Below are 6,000 nucleotides of genomic sequence, written 5' to 3' on the forward strand. Positions count from 1 at the left end.
ATACATTATTTAGTCGTTCATATGCATACGCATGTTAAAGTCTGCTGACTTGGGGCGGTGCGTGGCGCAGTGGTTGGAGCGGCCGCCCCATGTGGAGGCTACAGTCCTCACTGCAGGCGTCCCCGGTTCGAGTCCTGCGTCGGGCAGACCTTTCCTGCATGTCATTCCCCCTCTCTCTGCCTCCCCCTTTCCTGTCTATCTCACTGTGCTATCAAATAAAAAGGCGAAAAAGCCAAAAAATATACTTAAAAAAAAGAAAAGAAAAAAGTCTGCTGACTTAGTCTACAGTCAAGGTTGGCACCAACATGAAAATAAGCCGACGATGCTCCATGATGGAATTGCGAGGATGTTGTCGCCTAAACTGTATGACCAATAACCGAACGACATTTGTGGCCAAGTGACTTTTATTTACTATTTTTTGGACCGTTTGAGTTTGGCCTTTGTGAACGCAAACCAGACCAATTGAAAATTTGCAACAATGTATCTTACTTGCGTTGGTTCCAATCAGATAACTGACCTTTAGGACACCTGAGAACTTTTTTAATTTGTGGAAAAGGGGCATAATATGTCTCCTTTAATGATCCCATAGGTAGATGTCTTACTGAGAAAATATCAAAGCACTCAGTCCATGAGCTGTCAGGACATCTGTAACATTATTATGACACAAAGAAACACTCGGCCATTAAAATCTTCTGATTGGATCACTGACCTGTTGTTACAGCATGATTGTCAGATGCTGCTTCCACATCTGGACTAATTCCTGCACACACAGAAAATCTTGCAGCTGTCAGATAACAGCTGTCGGGCTTGGGCCGAGGACCCAGACATATGTTGGGACAGAAGCCGCTGTTGGATGCAGTAATAGATGCACAATTGATGCCACTCATAAAAGAAACTACCTTGAGTCTCCCTGCTGCTCAGCAACACACCACATGACTTTGTGCGCTCAGAGGACTTTTTGTTCAGTGGCCCTGAAGCGCTGCAGCTTAAGGCAACACCAAACACGTGCAAACACACAACACAAACACATGTTCTGCAAATACACAATACAAAACGTTTCCAAGGGATATTAAAAAGTCATGAACCTGGCTGGGACTCACTCAAAATCCAGCTGTAACTTCTGAAGTTAAAAGCATTAAATAACAAGTGACTCCCAGATTTTTCCAGACCTTTTTTTGTTTGCCTTCATTCTGATAGAGATAGAAATGTATTTATTTGCCTGTGATTTCTTAAAGGAGACAGATTCTGCCCCTTTTCGACAAATTAAAATAGTTCCCAGGTGTCTTAAAGACATGTCTGTGACATGCTTTGGTCAAAATACCCCAAGGATCAAACATCACAGCTCTTTTCATCCTAGGGCTGACCCAAAAAAATAGAAGCTTCGAAGCTTCGTTCGTTGCCATGGAAAATCGATCATGAAGTCCGTGATCGATTGTTTTTTTTTTTCTTCCTTTTTTCCTTTTTGACACCGGTTCTCATCAGCACTTGTTACATTACAATGAATAGGCGACTTGGCATCCTGGAAACCTGCCTGATTTTGGAGATATGCAGTGTTTGTTTGCCATTACTTTCATTATTTCTGCTACGAACGCAACCCCCCCCCCCCCCCCCCCCCCCCCCCCACACCCCCCCGGGCCGCCGCCACTGCTGGTACCAGTAGAAGAGGTGGGGCGGGGCAAGCAGTGGTATTCACAGGGGTGGAGTTATGCAAATTCGAATCCTAGTTACATCACTGGAAGACAACTGAGGGAACAGCTCGTAAAACCACGTGGATTTCAATCTAGCGAGCCTGCACATTACAGATGTTTGTCAGTTCTCACATGTTGGGGCCGAAAGGCAAGACAAACACCGAAATATAAGAGCCTTCAAAAAGTGATATTCCCCTTTAAGTTGGGCTCTGAGGGCGCACCAACAGAACATACATGCACAGAATGTCTCAGGTCATTTTTGGCGGTCAAGACTCAATTTTCAAGTTTGCACATAAAGTATATTGACATGTTTTCAAGCCATAAGAGAATATTAGGTCTCAGCTGCCTCAGACAGCACAGGGTGCTTGTTCACACATCCACTTGTGGTGTAACTCTGCACCAGTGTGCCAGACTTTCTTGCAGCAGTAAGAGCAGGAGACAGCAAAGCAATGTTTGTGGTGGCTGCTTTTCTTTTTGCACTGGTAAATTGTTTTATTCGAATATAAACGGGATTGTTACATAATCAAATACACATCGGTACATACACAAAGCTCTCAGGGGTGAATTGTACCCACAGGACATTGTTGTTTTAGTGTGGCCATCAGACCTAATTGTTTTCTAGATCTAACAGATGATTTATGGCTTCATCTGATTTCACTTGAGTTTTAGATTCAACCTGCAGCCTTGTAATGTTATTTTAAAAAGTTATGCTATAACCAGTCCAGTCATTGAAATCTTAAGCTTTGTGTTTTATTAAAAAGAGAGTAAAAGGAAATGAAGGCTGGTATGTTCGTTAAATAGATCCAAAAGTCGCCCCCATTTCCTGTTTCTCTCCTAGCTACAGGGCCTCTGCCTGCTCCAAGTGTCACAAAGTGATGGGTTGTGTTATCAGCTGAAGCGGGCCGGTGCCGGGCCGGAGGCGCTGCAGGCCTCTTTGTTTCATTAGCATCATTTGATTACTAGCGTCTGAGGGCTGAGTATCTCTGGCATCACGCTCACTACTGAAAGCGTCCGTCTGGCTGTGAGTGGGATGATAGTGGTGGGAATGTGACTCAGAAACATCTCAGGCATGCATCACATCCTGCCGGTGTCGAAGGGAAAGCTCCTTTTTTTGTTTTTTTTGTGCAAAATGTCAGCTTTCGAGGCGCGAAGGGAGACAGCACGGTGTGTTTATCAGAGAGGGGCAGAGAGGGCTGCTGGGAGAGCAGAGGTCAACTCCGCAAGAGGAGAATTTAGCAGCTCGGTTAGAAAGAAAAAACATGGCAAACACCCAAACTGGAGCTGCCAGGATGTGACTAATCAGTGACATGAGGCAGTCAAATCCAGGATCCATGGCCACCACAAAGATACTCAACACTTTTAGCTGTCACAACAACAACAACTCGCTGCTCTTCTGAAAAGTAAGACTTCTAACTCAAGTGAAGAGGTTCATTGGATCCATGAAGTGTTCAGACCTCTTCACATTTAGCACAGTTCATTGCGTTTTAGTTATTTTATTGTAAAGGGATAAATTTGCTAGTTTTGCTCTCAATAACCAATAAAGTGAAAATGTGTTCAGCACGTTTGTTAAAAACTGAATATCCAGCTGAGCACACCCTATCACCTGGGAGATCCTCACACAGGACGGGTCTGTGAGACTGTGTGTGTCTGTAAGCTGCCATCTTCAAACCCTCACAGGTGATCATAAAGCAGTTAGCATATAGCTTAGCCTACAATAGTATCGTGAAGATTTTGATCATGTGCAATTTTACATCATCATCTCGAAAAGGAAACAAACAGAAGGTGCATAGACGGTTAAGGAGAGGTGCAGTAAAGTCCTCATTTGCCAAATTCCTGCCTCAGAAGCCAATCAGCAGCAGGATTCAGTCACATGGTGAAACATGATCTTCCACAAGTAGCCTAGTCTAGCAGCAACTATAACACATCATGGTCTCTGAGGCTCAGAGCAGAGAACCTGAATGTTTACTCATTTAAGGTCTTCATACTGGAGTTTAATTAAGAGTCTCTTAAATGCTTAAGTTTATAGAAAATAAACTAGACCTGTTGTTGCAAAACGCTGTGTCCATCCATAAATGCTTTACAGTATTATGTGTAAAAATAAATAAATAAATAATCACATTTTAAAGGATATTATCAGGCTATCGCTATCAGAAAATTAAAAAAAAATTATCGAGATACCTTTTTTGTGTCACCCACCCCCTAGCTGCTAAAAAGCTTCACCACCAACTCCAACAAATGTGTTTATTTATAAGGAAGGGACAGTTTTTTGACCAGGTCAACTTTCCATAATATCAGCTGGTTGCCTGGCAACATCACAATGATGAGAAGACTCCAGGAAATAGTCACTCAGTTAAGACCTAATAAGCTCATCTGCATTTAAACTTTTGTGAACAAATTAAAAAAACAGACATGACATAGACAGGTTCACATGTGCCTGCTCTGCACAGAGACCCACTAGCTGTTCTCTCATGCTAACTGACTCGTAGCAGAATCCACATACATATTTAAGAGACACGTACATATTTAAAAGCATAAAAAAGATCATTTGAGCTTCGAAGACTCCTGCATTTAAAGCATTTGAAAGAGAACAAACAATATTTTCCAGCAGTGAATATATTCATCATATTTCTCATGTTCCTATAGAGCAGCTCTTTCATTAGAGTGCGATTCAGGCCAATAGAATAGATGTAATTTAATCTTATACACATGCCTCGTGCAGCTTTGTGATGTCTGAACAAAGACAAAACAGACCGCCGAGTTCAGAGCTGGAGGTAATGAGGAGAGAAACAAAAAGCAAGGCAGACAGGGCGTGTGAGTGTGTAACTGACTGAAATGTAGTACACACACCAGCCCAGCCCCCCTCCTTCTCCTCCTCTTCATCCTCCTCCTCCTCAGGCACACTGCACAGGGAGCATGTCCATCCTTTCCAGCAGAATTCTCAAGCAGACGTAGTTGAAGTATTTAAAGCGGCAGCAGGCCTGCGCTACATCCATCAAGCTGACAGAGAGAGTAAATACAGCAGCTACGCACGCAGCTCGTAGGCAGCCGGTGTTTTACACAGTGAAGCTGTGCCAGGCCGACAAGTGACTCCAGAGCGGGGAAATAACACTCCCACAGAGCAGGTAGAGACACCGAGAGAAAGAGTGTGACCTTTGAGAGATACAGATACAGGGAAGCAGGTGAGGAGGAGAAGGATGTAGGATCTGACACAGCTCACGTGTGGGGGTGTGCTTCAGGACATCATGGAAAGACGTAAAACTTTTTTTTACAGAGGTGACTGACCCATCTTTGGGCGTCCTGACAGGCACCGGGACATTTACTGTCGCTCTCTACTGTATCTCTCTTCAAAACACAGCTTCATCACAGGCCTCCTGAGGCCTGCATGGTTTCAGAGCGATAGACCGAGCTGCAGATGTATGTGTATCAGAGACATTTTACAGAAAAAAATGACAAAGATTAGGGCTGTTAAATTGGTTCAAAAATAAAATCTAGATTTTTTTCTCTCAAAAAACTATTTCCGATTACGATTTTTTTGTGTAATGACAAACTATTTTATGTGTGCTGTTTCTCTTTTTAAATGGACCTGGAGTCTAAAATAATGAAAGTAATGGCAAACAAACACAGCCTACTCATTTTAATGTAACAATTGCCGATGAGAACCGGTGTCAAAAAGGAAAAAAGGAAAGAAAAAAAAATCGATCACAGACTTCATGATCGATTGCTTATCTATCTATCTATCTATCTATCTATCTATCTATCTATCTATCTATCTATCTATCTATCTATCTATCTATCTATCTATCTATCTATCTATCTATGCTAAAACATGATGTCAACTAGAACGATTAATCATTTTCTGATAAATTTTCTGTACATATGTTCATGTGACATTACTCCCAGCGTTTCACATGTAAGTAACATAAAATGTTAATGGAAATTAGATTATACCACTACTAGTATACGCCCCCACTACTTACACTTTTGTTTTCATTCTTGCATTAGAGCAATGGCATTTACGTAATGTTTTAATGGTATAATGTAATTTTCTGTCCCAGTGGTGGTAATATGAGATTGTGTCTCACCTATAAAACACAACTGTGCCTTTGGTGTTACTAAGAAAAATGAAGAAACTAAGGCAGGGCAGAGGTCAGGATTCATTTCAAATGAAGGAACTCATACAGATACTATTTGTGCTTGTGCAAGAGAGATTTTTTTGTTTGTTTGTTTCATTTCCAGTGTGTGTGTGTGTGTGTGTGTGTGTGTGTGTGCGTAGTCCTCATGGAACAATGGAATCTGTATCAAATGACTGAAA

The sequence above is a fragment of the Trachurus trachurus genome (genome assembly GCF_905171665.1).
Source record: "Trachurus trachurus genome assembly, chromosome: 23".
Classification (NCBI taxonomy): domain Eukaryota; kingdom Metazoa; phylum Chordata; class Actinopteri; order Carangiformes; family Carangidae; genus Trachurus; species Trachurus trachurus.